The 20,984-nt window shown below is 41.3% G+C and overlaps 1 protein-coding gene and 1 long non-coding RNA gene across 6 annotated transcripts in view; one reads left to right on the top strand and one right to left on the bottom strand.

Annotated features, from left to right (window-relative positions):
- Positions 1–16,579, bottom strand: part of LOC109269321 (uncharacterized) — a 58,189-nt gene extending 41,610 nt beyond the window's left edge. Inside the window, exons 1-3 of the long non-coding RNA XR_008420047.1 lie at positions 16,479–16,579; positions 15,165–15,340; positions 14,287–14,519 (exon numbers count right to left, since the gene is read on the bottom strand). This is a non-coding gene — a long non-coding RNA (uncharacterized LOC109269321). The remainder of the gene's footprint in view (positions 1–14,286; positions 14,520–15,164; positions 15,341–16,478) is intronic.
- Positions 1–20,984, top strand: part of SULF1 (sulfatase 1) — a 177,204-nt gene that overhangs the window by 8,306 nt on the left and 147,914 nt on the right. Inside the window, exon 1 of one of the 5 annotated variants that reach the window (XM_053896525.1) lies at positions 16,740–16,964. The exons of the other annotated variants lie outside the window; for them this stretch is intronic. The gene's annotated coding sequence lies outside the window, so the exon portion shown is untranslated. Of the gene's footprint in view, positions 1–16,739; positions 16,965–20,984 lie in introns of those variants that run through there. 5 annotated transcript variants of the gene reach the window in all.

Genomic DNA, 20,984 nt, shown 5'->3' on the forward strand with positions numbered 1-20,984 from the left:
GGTGGAAAGCTCCTCTTCAGCAAGGACTTGGACTTAAGCCAGGTATGTCATTTTCAAATCAAGACACAGCATTTTGAATCAGAGCATTTGTATAGATGCGCTTTGGGAATACAATGAAGGAGGGCACTAGACAAAGAGGAGAAGGAAGAAGGGAAGGGAGAGAGGGAGAAAAGAGGAGTGATAGAGGGAAAGAAGAGAGAAGAAGAGTAGAGTGTGGTCCTCTGATGCCTCTACTCTCTGTCTTCTGTATTAAGCATGTCACGTCAGAGCTACATTAAGCTAGATTCTAGATGTGTCACGACATCTCAAGTATACAAGTTGAACTTTATAGTTAAAATGTACCTTAGGAAGTTTAAGCAATAGGCTTTTCAAGAAAGGAGGAAGTGAGAAAGAGAAAGAGAGAAGAGAGACAACAAGACAATTGGAACAAGACAAAGACCAAAGGTCAAAACAAAAAAAAAAATGTTGCCCAGTCCCAGTGATGATGTTGAGAATGAAGAAAGGATGGGTAGTAGGAAACATTATGAAGAGATAAAATAACAGCATCAACGACTTGGTGATTGGTCAAATAGAGGACAAGTGACAAAGGTGACACTGATGTATCAAAGCCAGGGAACAGGGGAATGGTGACACCACATAAGAAAATGGGGGTGCTGGAAGTAGAATTTCCATTTTGCAGCACTCTAAATTTCCAAAGTAACAATGGTCGTTGTGGAATAAATGTTTCTCTGTTATCTGTAAACTGATAACTATGCCTGGGATAACTTTATAATACTTTATAATTTAAACATGAAATCGAATTTCCTGATCATCAGTGATACATAAGATGGAATGCACAACTGTGATTTTTCTTAATAACATATTCCTCCTTGGATCAAAAGGATCTTCTCTCAGGTTAAGAAAACGGTTGGCCAAATAACAAGTCTAGTGTTCTTAAACTCTGGGGACGTAATAAATTTTCAAGTCAGAATAACAAACTACCTCTACAGAATACCTATAATTCTCTTCTTCCAACTAAGAAAATGCTGATGGAGAGAGACATATAATTAAAAGGGAATCTAGAGGCAGGAAGAAATGAAATATTTGAGTTGCTTCTGTCCATAAACCTTTAAATTCTACCATAGAAGAGTTGGACAACCTTTTCACAGAATGTATGAATGACTTATTTTACAAATGGTATAGACACTCCCTTCTTCATTCACCGTAAAGACAAATCATTCTTAATTTTAAGGTTTGGGATAGGTTTCCCCATCCCCTGCTTTTCTTTCTATCCCCTCTTCCTTTGCCCTTTTATTTTATTTGTTTCAGCCACATAATTCATAATAAGACCCTCTTCAAAATAGTAAGAGTTTTAGTCACTTCTTTGTACTAAATCAGGGCATAGTTTCCAGGATTAGGTGTAATTTTATTAGAAATAGAAAACTGTATTTTCCATTTCAAACTCTGGCACTAGATGTTGGGGGGCAGCATGATTGAAAGAATACACTACTTGAGTCAGCAAGATTTAGAATTAAAATGTAGTCTTATTACTAGAAATAAGTGGGAATAGCATTGACCTGTGGAGACGTGACAGCATTTCGGTTCCTCAAAAGAGACTTGGGTGCTATTCAAGTTTTTAATGAAGACTTTGGCCTGTTTTATTTTACTCAACTGAGTTTTCTGAACCATGTTCCCTGGTTCCTATGGGAGAAATGCCAGCCTAAGTAACAGCACCTGTAATCCATTTCTCATTCACGGTTGCCATGCATGATGGTCTAATTGGTATGAGCCAGTTTATATTTGAAAGCTATTAATGGCTAATGATTTAATTGGTACTTCATGAGACATCCCGTTTAATGAACCAAGGGGAAAAGATATAATACACAAGCGCCACAGTTAGATCAATAAACGTCATCTGCCGCAAGCACAAAAGTTGGGCTTAGCTGCCAAGCTTAATACCAGGTCAGATCTCTTCATCTGGTACCCCCTTAGGTCAATGGGCTAGTGTGCTTGCTTGGAGATTGGGGTATGGAACATGAGCTGCTATTCCTAAACTTAATTTCAGACCACCTAAATCCTGACTTCAACTCAGGATTCTACTCCTACATGTTCAACTTCCAGACCTGCCTCAGAGAGACAAAGACATATTGAATAGAAAGGTGTGGTCCTTGTGTTAAAAAAAAAAAAAAAAAAAAAAAGATTAAGTGGAGAGGAAGCCAGGAAAATGTCAATGTAGTCAAAATATATTCTGTCAGAGTCACTTTTTTAACACAAAAATTAAGACAAAAAGCAGAGAGAAATACCCTGTATTGTGCTTCACGTATAGCAATTGTTATTTTCAATAGCCATTTCGTTTCTCACTGTTGATCTACCATTCTGATCAACCGCGACGGTAGTCTCAGAAGTGGAATTGGAGGTGTTCCTACAATTGTTTTTTCCGTTGTTATAACCCCTGTGGAAGCTTAGAATACACCACTCGGCTGCCTCATTGGTTCAGGTCAATCATATTTCATGCTGAGCAAGTAATGAATTCAAATGTTGCTAGCAATGAAGTAAAATTTGCTGACTAATGGCAGTAGTATTATAGTTAGGAAAAAGAGGCAGGGTGGTTCAGTGGAAAAAAACATCGGACGTCTGGGTTCTAGAGCTTGGCTACCACTAGCCATGTGATGTTGAGCACATCAGTTAGCCTTTAGGGAGCACGCTGCCCACCACCTCTTTGCCTTTATTTTGCCCTCTCCCCACTCCACCTAGATTACATTATTCTCGGCTACTGGCAAATTCTGCTCTTCCTTAAAACAGGCCTGAATAAATAAAACAGACTCCTTGAAATTAGAAGGCGTGGTGGGGGAAAAGGGGAAGGACTTTAATTCAATTCTGCATCACCTTATGCTTCTACATCGAGCTCTGTTCTTCGTCTCTTCCTTATTCCCACTCAACTTACATACCACTGTTAAACCGACCTCCCTTTCGCGCGGTTCACCATGTCAGCTCTTACCCTAAAACAGCCATCTCTCAACCTTCTACAGCGCCTAGTCTAAATAAAACATCAGCATCCGAGGACCTGCATAATCTTTCCCACTAGAACCACCCCACTTTCCACATACGCTTTCTGCTCTTCATGAAGCCGGTGCAGCAGCTAATTTACGTCACTTACTTCCACTCCTAAGCATTTGCTCCTACTGTTTTCCAGGCTGACAGCGTCCTCTCATCATGCTTCTGAATTTCCAGATTTCACCCATCCTTGAAGAAAAATCAACCCCCTTCCCTCCATGGAACTTTCTTTCTCTAACTATTCCAGTGATAGACCTATTACTTCTCATAGGTGCTCTGTCACCACTTAAAATCTTGTCATGTAATATTAGCTCTTAATTAGGTACAATTTTGCATTTATTGTTACTCTTCATAGATTTTTTAAGGACAATTGGGATAGAAAATTGCATTTTGGTTACTGAGAAATTTTAGCAAACTAATCAGCAACAAATCCACAGCTCCGCCAGGCAATCCTCTATCTTAGGTGCTGGTTCTTGGCTTAAATGTTTTTCCATCTTCTGCCCACATCACTTTCCAGGGCTGCATTTGAGCCAGCTGGATTCCATCCAGAAACAGATTCAAATAGACAATAGGCCAACTCGAATTCCCATCTTCCTTGATTAGTTGTGAAATTGTATAGCTGGGTGACACTCACATGCCAGCCACTCAGGATTCTATGTTATCAATTAAATTCTGTTGAGAGCTGAACTGAGGAGTTTGTGACAATTCTGTTTTTAAGGACCTGTAAAATTATGGCTAGACAAGCATTTCAGAGATAGTGACAGATATGTAGACTTGTGCCACCTGAATGAATATATCCACTATCTGCTGCATAGCATAAATTAAAATGCCCTATAAACTCCATAGTAAATCATACTGCTTCTCTCTCTCTCTCTCTCTCTCTCTCTCTCTCTCTCTAACTTTACAGTAGGATTTGATTGTAAAAATTCTTTGGCTAAGGAGTTTTCTCAGTTGTAGGACAATTAGCCAGTCAGATGACAGGCTTTAACTTACGCAAAAGAAAAAGGAAATTAACACACATTCTGTCAAACCTACCAGATCTTTGTTCTTGTAGTTTTAAAAAATAATTTAGAATCAGGGATAGATTTTCCAGGAAAGATATATAAAACACTATAGAAACCCAGAAGGTTAGAGGTATACCTTAGAGGTCATCTAAGTAAAATCCCTCATTTTACATCTGAGGAAACTGAGGCCTGGTGGGTATTCAGAGACCCGCCTAAAGTCACAAATGTCATTCTTACCAGAGAAACTTCTACAAGCTAGGCTTCATCAAGAAGTGCATGTCAGGGGGCGCCTGGGTGGCTTAGTCGGTTAAGCGGCCGACTTCGGCTCAGGTCATGATCTCGCGGTCCGTGGGTTCGAGCCCCACGTCGGGCTCTGTGCTGACAGCTCGGAGCCTGGAGCCTGTTTCAGATTCTGTGTCTCCCTCTCTGACCCTCCCCCGTTCATGCTCTGTCTCTCTCTGTCTCAAAAATAAATAAACGTTAAAAAATTAAAAAAAAAAAAAGAAGTGCATGTCAGTGAAATTCTACCAGGACCAAAGGGAGTTCATAGGTCTATTGTACATTAGGATCTAACAAAAATGTGAAGGTATGAGCCCAGTTTTGTTTGTGACCATGGACCCTCTTGCTGAATGCTATGATGAATAATCAGGTACTGTCGAGAATTCTTGGGACTGGAACAAATACCAGAAAAAGCATTTATTGGATATATTCCTTGCAGAAAATCCATTCTAACAAAAATACCCAAGCACTGTTGCTACGGATGATCTGAACATTATCTAGTGTTAGTATAGAGAACTTTCTTTGTAGAGGCATGTTCTAACCTACACTAAAAGGATCCTACCCAAATGATGATGACAGTAGTAATCATTATCCCTTCAAAACATCGTTTCTTAAGCTAAATCATCGGAATTTGAAATATTTGGGTATGCAAATATTTCTGCACCCCATAAAGCTGAATCTGAGAGAAGACAAGCCCGAGTCTAAAGCGTTAGTAAGTGGAGTAATCGGTGTTAGAACTCGTGTCTTCTAACTCCTTTTTCACTGCTCTGTGCTTCAAGCGATTCAAGAAACATCACATTTTCTCAATATTGGGGAAAACTGTAGCATTAGAACAGTTGAGCTTTTCCTCAGAAACGTCACCTCATTGAGAAATAAACATTTGAAATTCTTACTCAGGTACTGCAATTTTCCCAAGAGAAGCCTAAAAGCAATATTCTTCATAGCTTAATAAATTACACAAGTGTATATACCATTATATATCTGTATAATTTATGTTGAAAACTGACTTATTTATAAAGGAAGTAAAATCAATCATTATTGGATTATAAATGTATTGCTTAGTCATTAACTTACATTTTTTGTGTTGTATTATAAAGAATAACAATTTAATAATTCAAAATAAAAGATGTATTTAGAATGCTTAAGTGTGGCTTTGACTTTTTGAAAAATAGTTTTGTTCCTAAAACGTGTTCTAGATTTCCTTTTTTTGTTGTTGTTTTAAGTATCTAAAGGAAGCCATTATGATTTTTAGGGCAATGAAAGAAATATGCGACCGGAAAAGCAGTATTTTTATAAATATTTTCAAGTTATTGGTCGTATTTCACTCCACTGGAGAATGTGATTGCAAATCTGGTTGGAATTATAAAGAAATTGAACTTACCAGTGTTACAACTTCTGATGAAAGGAAGAATTCTGCAGAGAATGCAAAGATAATGTGGCAGAATAATTACCTGTTTGTCACATAGCTAAACCGTATTATTACAGCAAATGCCGAAAAGGGATTCTATGAAAGATTATTTCTTTGGTTCATGCGAACACTTAGTTTCATACTATTTTCGACTAAGCCTATACATTGAACTCTTCTGTAAAACATGCTTTCCTTTTTCCTATTTGTATTTCAGCTGTTGTCTATAATGAAAATAAAGCAGCTCATGTTCACTACTTAAAGGGAGGACCAGAAGAAATAAAGCTGAGCTCTTATTAAACCCTTAGAGCTCTATGGTCCTGCCATTGAGCAGCAAATGCCCTTGAGTTTCTGTGACCTTTTCTCAAACATGCTCATAATCTCTACCAAAAATACCACACAAAATGGCAAACTGTTAAAGTAAAAAACAGCGTAAAGATTCAAGTCTTTGCAGGAGGAATAGAATTCCAAAGTTATGTTGCAAAGTGTGAGAGCATCTTTGTTGTTTCTCTCACGCATCACAGAGACTCTTGAGTTAGCTCTAGTCTTCATCTTGTTCCAGACATATGCAATGGACTTTCTTAGTTTGTACTCTACTGCACTTACAACTTGTGAGTCCTCTGAAGTTTTATGTAATTGGATTGTTCCCAGTATAGGAAATGCACATCCTTTGATTTTATATAACAATGTATACCTTTCCAAAGTGCTTTCTTTTTTTTTTTTTAAGTTTATTTATTTATCTTGAGAGAGAGAGAGAGAGAGAGAGAGAGAACAGAAGTGGGAGAGGGGCAGACAGAGAGGGAGAGAGAATCCCAAGCAGTTTCCACATTCACAGTGCAGCCCAACGCAGGGCTCTACCTCACAAACCATGACATCATGACCTGAGCCGAAGTCAGATGTTTAACTGACTGAGCCACCCAAGTGCCCTGAAGGTGCTTTCAATTGTTTATTTGATTTCGGCAACCCTGTGGAGCATGTCACACAGCTAAGCATCTGTGCCCCTTTTAAAGAATAAGAAACAGAGCCACATTCTTAGGCAATATATACTGAAAAATATTTAGGGGTATAAGACCATGATGTTTTCAAATTACTCTCATCAAGTTCAAGGAAAATATATATATATATATAATGTATATATATTATACATGTATTATATATATATATAATATATATATATATATATAATATATGCATATATATTTCAGTGGGGGGCAGAGATAGCAAGTGAGCAATTGATAAAGGAATTGGGGCCAATTGTTAACAATAGATGAATCTGAGTAAATTATCTTGCTACTTTTCTACAAGGTAGCTCAATTCTCCAAGCCTCAGTGGGTTTGTTTGTTTGTTTGTTTGTTTTTTGGTAATTATTTTCAATTTTTTTTTACAAATTTTTATTTACAAAAGTTTTTAAAATACAGGAACACAGAGGAGTTAAATAATTCACATACACAAATAGAGCTGATCAGAGGCACAGTGGAGAATGGGATCCAGGTCTTCTATTTCTCCACACCTCCCACAAACCTATAATTTATTTCTATATAAATTGAAAAGTAATTTCCACTTAAAGTATTTAGAAACCACAACCACACCTTTCTCCAATCAATCACCAGTAATCAGTACCATAGCCCAGGACAACTTATTATTATATTACCCATTACAAATCATTTTGACAATTCTACTTTATTTGGTCCTCATAACTCCTTGGATGAAGTTGATAACACAGGCTGTATTGAACCCATTTTACAGATTAAGAAACAGGCTATTAAGGTAACATATCATTCTTATTCATAGCTACTAAATGGCAGAGTCATATTCTACAGTCAGATACTCAAGTCCTCAAATTCCAGAACCACTACTCTTTCCATTATATCCTCTTGACATTACAATGCTTTTTCATACCCTAATGACCATATATCTAAAACTTCTTGGGCTCATGTTGTATTTAGCAATAGAAAAAACAAACAAACAAACAAAAAAAAACCCTTCTCTTAAAGAACAAAACAAAATGACTGAAAAAGATGCCTATGTTTTATTTACTAATATAATGTATAATAACAGGTAAGACTTCTTAAGTACCTACCTTCCATGTACAAGTAAGTGCTTTATATACATTATCGAATTTAGTTTTTTTCAACAACTCTATGACCTGGAGTCTACATGATGCAAACAACGAAACGGGATCTGAGAGCTTGACTAAGTTAACTGATATGGTTGACCTATAGGGATCAAATCAGCATCTGGAGTACTCCAGATCCCCTATCATTAATTAAATTGTCCTTATTCCACATTCCCATTTTTTTCTTTAAGCTCAGATGATATTTTAAACCAATTTCTTTATCATACATCAGTAATTTTTTTTAATTCTGTGAGTGACAGAATTCTTTCCAAGAACATAGTTTGTATGGAAAAGCAAATGTATGAAAAAGCAGGTACCACATCTCATTTACATCAGCAGCAGCCCCCAACACACATTATGCATTGAATAAATGTTTGTTAAATGAATGAATGATGTTTGGAGTTCTCTAAAAAGCTTTTAAGATGTCATGATCTAAATAGTTAAACACAAGACCTAAAAATTAAATTGGTTCAATTCACCAAACCTGGCTTCACAGCAAAGCACACCTTTCACAGCCAGAAAAAAAGAAATAATAACAGAAAACAAATTTCGTTTTTTTAAAAAGCCTTCCCCTAGAAAGTTGAAGTGCTTTGTCGATAATCTGACAGATACGGCTTTTGACCATCTGGATAACCTCTTGGATTATCATCTCTTGTCTATATGACAAAAAGAGATGCCCAGTCTCACTACTAATCGGACTTTATGAGTTTTTCTCTTTGCTATAACCAGTTGGGGAAAAAAGAGGTGAACCCAGCTGGCTTTCTAAGGTGCCCTGACAGGTGCCCACTGAGCAGTGACACAAGAAGAAACCAGGAAGAGAAAAGAGGAGTTCAAGACAGGTGGTGGGATATACGACACACACTTTTCCCTCTCTTCTTCCAACCCACGCTTTGAGCCATCCCTTTTGTGATTTCTTCCCACTCCAAAGGTTTTGGTAATACTCATCTGTATACATTATTCCTCAAATAAGAACGGTTAGCTGAGCTGAGAAGACCACATTCACCTTCCTCCTTCCTCTATTAGTAATACGACCCCTGTCCTGGCCCTGCACCCTAGCACAGCACACGGACACCTTAAGTGCACAACTTAACCTTACTGCAGTGTAAGGAAATTTCAGGGTAAAAACTGCATTCGTGGAAGTCAGTCACATATCAGGTCTCAGGTTATTTAACTTGGCATGAGTTTAAAGCATAAAGCAATTCCTTTCGGGAACTGCCCATTATCACTCCCTTTGCTGTCCATCATCCTTGCCTCAGGCTCTGGCTCTTAGCCTCTCGTTCTTCTTACTAATGCACCTGCCAGCCCCAGACATGGGTACTTGCAGATTCTGCAGAACGAGACTTTTTCCTGTCTCAGTCTCCGGACATCGTCTAACCAGCATCTCCCAAAGAGTGCAAACTCTGCACTAGCTGTGTCCAGGGCTCTGTCTCACATACCTCTTGCTTTCTCTTCCATTTTCTCAGCCCAATCTGCACCCCTGCGCTTTGCCCCAGCTCCTCTCTCTGGCATATATGTTTTTTGCATACGCAATTTATTCCTCCGCCTGTTCACAAAAAGACTGGAGGGGATAATCTGAATTTGGCACATGCTGAATTTCTTGGATGATGTTCCCTCTGTTCATATTTTCTATGTCTCTCTAACCCACTGTTTTCTAGCAAAAGCTTTCTTAGGATTTCTAACATAAACCCGAACTCCCTGAGTTTACCTAATCCCCTGAATAACTGTTTGTCCCCCAGGCTGAAGTCACAACAATAACATTCGTGTTATTATTAATGATTATCAAGCACTGCCTTCTTTGAGAGAACCCTATTGTTTTCCTTTACATAATTAAATATTCATATTTAAACACGGAAACTTAAGCAACTGTTTATAGGGTCACCCTTTCACTAATGCTTACTGAAAGAAGGAATAGATTTTTTACTCGCCCAGGGCAAATAATACTGAACTCATGCTTAGGACACGAACTCCCTAAAAGACTGTTAGAAAAGGGAGGAGGAGAGCCTGGGTGGCTCAGTTGCTTACGCATCCGACTCTTGGTTTCAGCTCCAGTCATGATCTCTTGGTTCATGAGTTTGAGCCCTGCATTGGGCTCTGTGCCAACAGTGTGGAGCCTGCTTGGGATTCTCTCTTTCTTCCTCTCTCTCTCTCTCTGCCCCTCCCCCTCTCATGCTCACTCTCGTTCTCTCCCAAAATAAACTTTTAAAAAAAGAAAAAGGAGGAGAAACTGAACGATAACTGAGTACTTAGCACATGATAGACACTGCTATTCACATTCAGACTTTGTTATTCCTATATTAGTCATTCTAGTTGTAAGCAAAGAGCTAGATGAAAATATTACACACCTGTAGAGCTAGGAATTGGACCCAAGTCTCCAAAAATCAATTCTGTCTCTCAAAAGAAAGTTCCATATAAATGCTAAACAGTAAAACTGGGTCATTAATTACGTGAAAGCAGTTTACATTTTTCTACAATTTACGCCTTTTTTCTTCCGCCAGACTAATTAAATCTCAAATGCTGGTAAAGTGCTTCTTCCCACAACTTACTAGTTTTTTTTTTTTTTTTTTTTTTGGTAAAAAGCTAGATGAAGTTTCACTGTGAAGCTGGCGAGGAAGAGAAGACCGAGCTTCCAATAAAAACTTGCTAACTGGTGCGGCACACTGTGCGTATCAAAGTGGAACAAGTCCTACAGAATACAGACTGGTCTGCACACTGTTTGCTATGGGCTGGCTGAAGTGCTCATCTCTTAGCCTCATCCCCTGGGCTCACCCCCAAGCCAGGCTTGACAGGGTGGAAACAACCCCCCAGGAAAGCACGACTGCTGATTTGGAATCTAGGGCACAACACACACACACACACCTCTCGGTGTTTTCTGTAAGGCATTATTGCCGTTCCTAATAAGCAAGACACATACATGCTTACTCAATGTGTTTTCCTTTGATTTACATGTCCTGGCTTCTTAAATCATTTCCAGAAGTCCTGAGGAAATGTGACATAAATGTGTTATCTTTTCCTCCAACAGAATGTCAGATCACTTCTTGAAAGATCCTTTCCAAATGCTTTAGTTCAAACCGGTTTTAACAAACTTGAATATATACACCATAATTAGGAAGCCAATTTATTCAGTTAATTTGCATCAGTCTAAATAATTTTTCCTGACAGATGACTTCCGTTCTAAGTACCAAGTACTTTTTAATCCTAGTCAGGTTATTGCTAAGGATAAATGATTTCACATTTCTCATAAAGATGCCAGTCATTAAGAATATTAACGCAAATTCCTTCCCCTTGAATAGAAATGAGCTGTTATGTTAGCAATGTTGCTGCGTCAGCTTTTCTATTGTCAAATACAACAAATGATGAGAAAATCAATTTACTCTTTAGAATTAGTCAAGTGAGGAATCCTTTGAAGTGGGGGTGCCGGGTTTTGCCTGGGTTCTATAATCACATAAAAGCGGGTACTGTATATATGTTGTGAAATTTAATGAGGACTATTTGCCGCCGTAGACCTTCCAGACAGAATCTATCTCTGAAAAAGAACTCCCCGCTCCTAAAATAGAGGTTTGATGAGCAGCAGATGTGGGTTAAATGAACCCTTGTTCAACTGAACTGAGAATATATTCTGATCTGTACGAGGCACAGGCCAGAAAAGGGGGTGTGATGATATAGCACAGCCTCAGCGTTGAGGTTGGCTGTGGAGTTCGAATATATTTATTTACTCCATAAAGTGTCTCTTGTAAGGCAGAATGCAAATGAGCTCTTCGTTAATACATCCTAATAGTCAGAGGATGCCATACATGACGCTCAGGGAACAATTTACAGTTTTACTTTGTAGTCAAAGAATGTGTGGAGGAAAGAAAGTCAATGGGTAGCCATAACCTTTACAGTGATCTATGCCCTGGCAATGATTTGCAAGTTCCACAATTTTTGTTTCTCCACCCATAAAGGGAAGATTAGATCGTTGCTCAAGAATGACAAGCATTTAATATTTGGAAATGACTGTGAAATAATGAAGTGCCTGGATTCTATAGAAATGCCGAGGAGAAAAGAAGATTAATTTCAAACCAAAATCTAGTACAAACACGACCTTCCTATTGTAAATCTCATGAATAGGAAAAGAAATTACATCTAAAGCTTTGTTTCTAGGGCTCAGAATTTGGAAATATATTAATATTGGAATGTTTCAAATGGAGGGAAAAAAGAGCTGTTTATTATAATCTCTTCGGCTGTGGAGATGGGAAAAATTCTTTCTGCTACATTTTACAGAAAGAATGCAGTTAGTAGAGATTTAAATGACAGGAATGGAAGGGTCATCTTTTTATTCTTTTGCCTTCAGGCAGGGCTAAAGTTAAGTCCTCTCAGGAAAGAGAACAATGCTGTTACTCCCAAAAATCTCCAGGTGAGAACGATAAAAATTAAAAAGAGCAGACAGGAAAGCTCTGGGGCCTGGAAATTAATAAAGGTCAGTTCTGGCTGACATAATTTCAGTTAAAACTCATTTCTATTTGCAAATAGCCTGACACTTAGCAAAACTCCAAAGGATGTGATATTTGGCACCAGTTCTCTGCAAAATTCCATTTAGTATCAGTATTCATGTCTGGTCATTGTTTTGTTCACCTCCTCTTCACCCCGTGGGTAAGAGGTTCTAGAATGACCAGACGCAGGATGTCCGACACTGCACATGTGGGAACAACAGCGGTTTGTCAATCACATAGACCACCAGCCCAGGGGAGGCGGACGCTACACGCCTGTAGAGCCACACAGAGGTTGCATTCGGGAACACAGTGAAACAGAAAAGGCTAGGGCGAGGGTGTGGGGGGGGGGGGTGTGGTAGGCTTTGTAGTAACAAGAGGATGAAGTGTACCTTGATTCCAGGGCGGGATACAGTTGGCTTGTTTCAAGGATCGTGTGGTCTGGCAGGGAAGTGAGACTTACTAGGCTGGGGACCAGGTGGAGTGCAGCTGGGGCAGCTGTAGAGGAGCTGGCCAGGTGGGGAGCCTTTCCGCCTGCCGAGGGAAGGGAGGAGCTCACTTTCCCTTGCTATATTTGGCCCCTCCAAGAAAAATGTCTTTGCCACACACACCGTGTCTCTTGTAAAAAGAGTTGCTTTTTTTTTATTTTTATTTTTTTATGTCTATTTATTTATTTATTTATTTAGAGAGAGCTCACACATACATGCGCATAAGCTGGGGACTGGCAGAGAGAGAGGGAGAGAGAGAATCCCAAGCAGGCTCAGCGCCCTCAGCACAGAACCCGATGTGGGGCTCAAACCCACGAACTGTGAGATCGTGACCCGAGCCAAAACCAAGAGTCAGACACTTAACCAACTGAGCAACCCAGGCACCTTGAAAGAGTTGCTTTTGACTGGATTAATAAACAGGGGGATGTAAACAGTTTTCTAGTGAGTGCTCTCAAGTCAAGCCTATATAATTAGCAAGATGATTCATGCAAAAGCGTCCTTTGCCACTCACTTTGATTTGAATGAGAAGGGGAAGAGGGTCCTAAACCATCCAGACAAATTACATATTTAATTCCTCACTTGATTTTAATTTGTCACGAGGTGAATATTGACTGACTTGAGACTTACAGCCAATGGCCGAAAACGGTCTAGCTTGCTGAAGCCAAGGTGTTTTTCTGCCTTCCATTTTTCATGAAGAATTCTGTCAGGAAAGACAGTCAGGTCAGATGATCTCTCACTTTCCCTGCTGTTTAAGAAGCAAAGAGATAAAGGGTACAGGGAGGCCAGTGGTTTCAGAAAGGGCTTGGACATCTGAAGTTAATGCTGGGCCTATTATAAAATTTGGGGCAAGACATTTAATCTCTCTGGACTTTTTCAGGAGGAAGTTAAACTATATCAAGAAGGTTGGTTTTGTTTTTTGGGTTTTTTTTAGTTTATTTATTTATTTTCGAGACACAGCCCAAGTGGGGGAGGGTCAGAGAGAGGGACAGAGGATCCCAAACAGGCTCCATGCTGCCTGCACAGAACCCAAAGTGGGGCTTGAACCCACAAAACTCCGAGATCATGACCTGAGCTGAAAGCAAGAGTCAGATGTTTTCTTCTTTTTTTCATTTTTTTAATGTTTATTTATTTTTAAAAAAGAGAGACAGAGCACGAGTGGGGGAGGTGGTGCAGAGAGAGAGGGAGACACAGAATTCATAGTAGGCTCCAGGCTCTGAGCTGGAGCAGAGAGCCCAACGCAGGGCTCGAACTTGTGAACTCCAAGGTCATGACCTGAGCTGAAGTCAGAAGCTTAACTGACTGAGCCACTCAGGTGCCCCCAGGAGTCGGATGTTTAACCTACTGAGCCACCTAGGAGCCCCTAGATCAAGAGTTTTAAAATAACTTTTTAGTAGCAAAACCCTTATTTCAAACAAAACTTAAAGTCACTCTATAAAACAGATAGAAATGAAGCTTCTTTGTTTGAATCCAATGACTGGGGCCAAGCCCAACTTACCTGGCCTCCCGACACGTGTCCTCTTTCCCAGTTCTTCCCCAAAGATTCCTAAAGCACTTCCTGGAGAGCCTTGCGTTCCTTAGAATCCGGTTTGAAAACCAGCCGATGAGACACTGCCTAAGGTTCCTCCCAGCTTTCAGCAGAATGGAAAAATTGTAGGCTGGGTAGACAGATAGATGTGGGTTCAAATCCTCGTTCTGCCACTTCCTGACCTGAGTTACCAGTTTCTCCATCTGCAAAGTGAAGATAAAAATAGTTCTGTTTTAGGACAACTGCTGCGTTAAGAATGCACGTGAAGCATCTAGCCAGTGTCTGGAACCTAGTAGGGTCTCGCAAATGGGAGCTAGAATAAACGTCATGGCTCTGATTGAGGAAATATCCTATACTTGAACTGCTAAATTGCCACGAGACTTCTGTCATTCCTAAAGCCAAAACCTCAAGAACTTGAGGCAAACATTTCCCTTTAGAACCTGAATTGGTTTTCATTGTTCCCAATTAGTGGAGGCGGGAAAATTCTTCTAACTGACTGAACATTTTGTGTGCACTGGAGAGCATGTACTGTGTAGATACACCCCAAGTCTCTTAAATGACGCCGTGGTCGATCCAACCACCACAGATGGAATTTAAAGCACGTTGCCTTCACCAGAGAATATCAGGGGGGATGTCATTAAGAACACTTTAATGCTAAGCCACAAGAAATTCAGTACCTGACAGCTCACGGTCTATATTTCACCCTGTATCATAAAACGATTCACCAGGGAGCTGTTGTTCGTTTGTGCAATTGCTGTTGTGATAGCCTGTGGTTCTTTCAATAGCGGAGGGGTACCCCCCCCCCCCTGTAAAATGCATCCCAGAAGTCTGATTTCTGAAAATCTCACCTTTGGGGAATTTTCCTGGCATTCTATTAAGTAAGCTCCACTTTATAGGTTTTCTAAATGTAGTAGCAGAGGCTCAGTGGATGCCGGCCATTCTGTTACCCTCGCGAACTTACACCTGAGGGGAGGCTGGCTCTGGTAAAGTCTGGATGCCCCTTTCCGTGTTTTGTAAAGCTTTCCTTTAAAAAACAAACAAACAAAAAAGGTTATGCACAAACCCCTCTAAGCCTAATGCCCAGGTCCACCATCAATATTTTGCCACCACGTGGCTGCGTTCACCTGAGCCCACGGACGTTACCCAGGGCCCCTTCGGCTCCCAGACTGATGGGCCAGGTGAGATCAGGTCGGCTGTCGGTTAAATTCAGGAAACATTCATTAAGCGCCTGCTTGACACAGGCCCCGGTCCCCTAGGCCATCCTGGGGAACCACATAAGTCTCGGAGCCTAGAGGGAGACAGATGGCCACTGAAATACAGCAGAGAAGCAGAGCCGGCAGACAAAAGAGGAGAAATTTGGGAAGGATTCTGTGGGGAAGTTGGGATTTAACTAAGCTTTGAAGGAAACGGGAGTGCAGACATTCCAGACTAAGGAGGAGGATGTGAGTAAGGCTAGGAAGCGAAGGAACTGAAAGGCCATCTTTAGAGCATGATTCATATTCTAATGTGCTGGGGTAGGTGAGGCCAAGCGAGGGCTGGGAGGTTGGTCAGGAGCGCGGAGACAAATAAACGGGAGTTCTAAATACCAGGATGAGAAAGTTCCTTAGGAGTTGGGGAGATGGGGAGCAGGGCCGGGAACAGGGCAGGACAAAAAGAATCTTAAAAAAAAAAAAAAAAATAGGAGGTAGCAAGTTGGGGAGGGAGAGTCAGCAAGGAAGATTGATGCTCAGAGTGAATCAGAACTTTCTCAGACCCAAGCTCCAGGGAGGCGGGAAAGAACCCTCTGGCTCGGTCTATTGCTCCCACAGAGGGAAAAAAAAAAAAGAGAGAGAGAAAGAGAGAAAGAAACCACGAGACCCACAGAGATTGCAACTGGGGGACTAAAGTTCAGCCCCGGAGCAGGGAGCTCCCTGCAAGCCTTCACCGGGAAAACAAGAGAGGGCGTAGAGAAGCAGCGGCAAACACCTGGTCTGAGTCTCAGAAACATGAGTGTTTGCTCAGCACTTGGTCTCTGGAACGCCCGCCTTTGCAAACACCACATCTTCCCCGTCCACTGCGTCCCGCCACAGGCGGCTACCGTGCGGGCGCCCGGGGCGGGGAGCCGGAACCGCCCGCCCTCCGAGGAGCCTGCCCCCGTCGCCGGCCGGCCAGCTGCAGCTCACTGTTTGTTTGCCGACGTTTGCATACAACACTGAGTTGCCTTTTTTTCCTTCCCAGTCGGTTCGGCGGTGTCCCGAGATTCACCCCCAGAGTAACTTCTGCCTCTGCTCCTCCTCTTCTTGGAACTGCCTTTTGTTTGTCTGGCAGCCCTGGTTCTATGGGGGTGTGTGATGATAATAATACGCGGGCTTATATAACCCTCTTCATCTTGCAAGCACTTCGCAGACAGTCCCTAATGAATCTTCGGGCGGCTGTAGCGGCAAAGAGGAAACCCCAAGCCCGGGCGCGGAGGCCAGAGGGGAGGGCGGCGCGGGTCAGAGGCCGGGCCTCCCTGGCTCCCCGCGCCTCGGAGGTCAGGGGAGATAAGGAACAATGACTCTCGCCCTCGGGAGGAGGAAGGAAGTCCCGCTGCCACCTTATCTCTCCTCCTCTGCACGCTCTCAGTTCCCAGAGCTTGTTCTCTAGAGAAGATTTTGAAGGCGGCTTTTGTAAGTATGATGCTCTGCTTTTTCTTTAGAAAGGAAGGAAACTTTCCTCGCTGCCCTGGTCCACCTCATATTATCTATTCCTCAGGAGTCAGTTTCCCCCGCTCAGCTCTGGTTCTTGGGTGATGGAAAGTGTGCTTCTGGCCAAAGGTCCTCCACCCAGTAGGGTCCCTCCCAAAGACCATGGGAGGGGAAAGAAGTTTGGGTTGATAATGCACTGAACGAAAGAGCACCCCGGCCAGGTGCTGAAATTGGCCACTTTCACCACCTCCTGGTCATGTCTGGCCGTCCCACACACATCTCGTCACCCTAGAGAGGAATCCTGGTTCTTCGCCTGCCTTGTTAGGCAACCAGAAAGGATGGAGGGACTTTAATCTTCAGGTTCTCTGCTTGCAGTGCTCACAATTTCAGATAAATGGAATTGTTGGAAGTTTCTTTTCACACTCTGAAATAAATCCCGTCTCTCGGTGTAGGCTTGAAAACTTGCACGGGCTTGTATAAACTCTACAAAAGCACTGTAACTGTAGTGGACATGTGAATTGTTATTAAGTTTTTCACCGCATAGCTGAAAGGTCTTAATATTAAAGGAACATGGACACTAACTTCTCAGGCCCTGGCAAACCCCAAAGCTCTGTTATTAAACGGTTCTCGTAAAGAATGCTGAATTCACAGAGTATTTTTCTCAGGGATGATGCTCACTGCTTTGAGAAACTGTCTTTCAACAAAAAGTGACCTTAAAACCCTGGAACAACACGAAGAAAGATACAATTTCTGAACACAAACTAGAACTTAAAGAAAGTTCTATTCTGGGGACTTGTGCAATTTGCATTTACAGAACCATGATTACAACTTGGCTTAAGTATGGCATATAGAAAATTACTGTCTTTACTCAGGTAAGAAAACCGAGACTTAGAAATTGGCAATAATGTAGAAAAACAAGGCCTCTCACTTTTAGTGCCAGAAGTGCTATCTATGATGTGTCCGCTGAGCTTGATTTTCTTTATCTTTAGATACACAGATGCAAAAACCCCATATAACGAGTATGTATAAATGTGCGTGTTTGTGTGTATGTTTATACACATACATATGTGAGAGTTCAGGACAATTAAATATATATTTAAACATATATACTCTTACATTTGTTGTATCTATCTAGTGCTCGGAATTTTACATGATAGCATGACATCCAAAATGGGCCAGGCGGAAAGATTTCATATCAGATTTCAGAATGCCATAGAGCTATTTATTCAGCAAACATAGGATACATTATAAAATTATGTCTGTTTTTAAAGAATCTTTTTAAATGACATTTCCACTTAGAATTCTCTGTGGCTTCCAAGAAATTCTAAGGCATAATTAAAGTTGAAAATGAGACTGGATTCTAGTTGCTTTTACCCCTAAATTTAAAAGTGATCTGTGAACACTAAATTCTATCTGCTAGCTAATGTAATTACAAGGATCGGCCACATAATCTCAACGTTAGCTTCAAAGGCATACTCAGTCATAGTAGAAAGAGTACAAACCACGATGGGGTCCAGATTTGAGGCTTGCTTTTGCCATTACCTGAATATGACCAGCGGCAAGATCTTTAAGATTTTTAGCCTCAGGTTTCACATCTATAAAATAAGTTCAATACTACTTTCCCCAAAGGCAGGATTGTTGAAAGGACTAAAAGGGAATAATATATGTGAAACACCCAGCACAGTGTCTGAAAATAGCAGTGTTTCAGTCAATTTTAGGGCTTTTTAAAACAATTTTTTTAATGTTTATTTTTGAGAGAGAGAGACAGAGACAGAGACAGAATGTGAGAGGGGGAGGGGCAGAGACAGAGGGAGACAGAACCTGAAGCAGGCTCCAGAGTCTGAGCCTTCAGCACAGAGCCCGACACAGGGCTCATACTCACGGACTGTGGGATCATGACCTGAGCCGAGGTTGGACACTTAACCAACTGAGCCACCCAGGCACTCCTTAGGGTTTTTCCATGTACTTTATTATGTTTGATTCAGTTCATTCATTTATTGAACATCTACTATGCATTGCGTGCTATGCTAAGCACTAGTGATACAAAGGTGAATAAGATTAATATCCTGCCCTGGGAGAATTGATAGCCTGAGGAGACAGTTTGAAATGACTGATAATTTTCTTAACAGTGCGATACCTGTAAAAATAGAAGTGTGTTTCAGATGAAGTGACAGAAGTGAAGCTAGAGTGATTATTTCTGCCTGGTGTCAGTCAAAGGAAGTTTCGCAGTGACACGGTGAGTGTGAGTTTTAAAGGATCAGCAAGAGGTGTGGCAGGACTTCGTAGAAGAGAAGAGCATTGGGAGAGAAGAAGGTGTGAGAAAGCGTGGGGTGAGGAGCTGATTTCAGTTAATGCCAGAGTGTTGCCTCTAGGAGGGGCTGGGGATTTAGTCAGGGGCCCAATCATGAGTATCCTGGTGCCTCATGCCGAAGTGCTTGGACCTAGTACTGTAGTAAAACTCAAACTCATGCACGGACCAGCTCACGATCTGCAAAAAATCTGTTTTATAGGTTCAGATCGTTATACAAAAAACTTGGGCTGAAATGCAAACCAACTGCACCAGTAAGATATCGTTTGGTTTAATAGACTATTATTGCATTTGTTTGTACCGAACCCATCCCAGTGACGGAAGCATTATAGCACAAGCTTCTTAAGTCACCAACCCTAGCACTTTCAGGATCACTTTTTAACCAGTGGGAGTTAAGGGAGGACTTTGCATGGGGCTGAGGAGGCAGCAAGTAGATAGGATTTTTTTGTTTCAGGAAGGTTTTACATACAGGAGTTAGTATCCAGTATGGAGTGGGGGTTGAGCAAAGGCCCAGGGGGCTGGCAATACTATAAACTAGAAGACCAGTTGATAGACTGTTGTAGGGGAGCACCTGAGTGGCTCTGTCGGTTAAGCGTCTGACTCTTGGTTTTGGCTCAGGTCACCATCTCACGGTTCATGGGATCAAGCCTTCCGTTGGGTTCTGCACTGACCACACGGAGCCTGCTTGGGATTCTCGCTTTCTCCCTCCTCCTCTGGCCCTCCCCCGCTCATATGCTCTCCCTCTCTCTGGAAATAAATAAATAAACATTAAAAAAAAAAAAAAAAAAAAAGGACATCTATTGAAAAAAACAAAAAGGCTATTGTAGTTTTCCGTGAGAAATGCTGAGGTCCTGAGCTGTGTAGGTGGACAATAGGGTGCAGATTCCAGAACTATTTAGAAGGTACGACATTCTCAGCTTGGGGGCTGAATGAGGGAGTGAAAGAAAAAGGAAAGATCTGTGTTAGTTTTGGGCTCACCCGGGTAGCTACGATGGAATACCATAAAACAAGAGGAGGCACAAGTTTGTAATAAAATTGAGTTCGTTTGGAGGGGTGGTGGGGGAGGGGAGATGTTGAGTTGAGGTGTCAGTGAGAGGGTAGACTCCAACATTGAGTAAAAATCAAAAGTAGTTCTTAAAAAAGTGTAAAAGTTGCCAGATTTGGGGTGGTGGCTTTTGAGGAGAGACAAAGTTTAAGCCCTCCCTATTCTGCTTGGTGCCCCCAAGAAATGTCAATATCTAGACTCACTGGGCTCTGCCCTTTCATCTTGCAACCGTGCTGTTGAGTGGATTGTTTTTCCATTAACTTTTCAACAGGAAGGCCATGTCTAGGGCAGTCTTGCCAATAGCCATGCATACCCTTAAAAAGACTAATCTGTACTTCCTCTGAGCCATCAGGAATGAGTAGAGACTCGGAAAAAAAAGATCTGGGCTAGTAGAATACTTGCTGAGAAAGAACACATATTCTTAAAGAATATTGGATCATGAAGAAGAAGCCCTTCCACAGCAGACTTTTCCACTGCTCTTGAATTAGGGGATACACTCAGAAACTAGAGAAAAGGAGGTAATTTCTAAGACTAAGGCAAAGTTGGTGATTATCTACTTTGCCGTTACTCAGCCTACAACCATTTCCTTCTTCGGTGTGACAAGGGAAGTTCTTCCTATATGCTTGAATGATACGTAACTGGAGAGAAC

The sequence above is a fragment of the Panthera pardus genome, unplaced genomic scaffold, assembly GCF_024362965.1.
Source record: "Panthera pardus isolate Hobbes unplaced genomic scaffold, ASM2436296v1 HiC_scaffold_7, whole genome shotgun sequence".
NCBI lineage: Eukaryota > Metazoa > Chordata > Mammalia > Carnivora > Felidae > Panthera > Panthera pardus.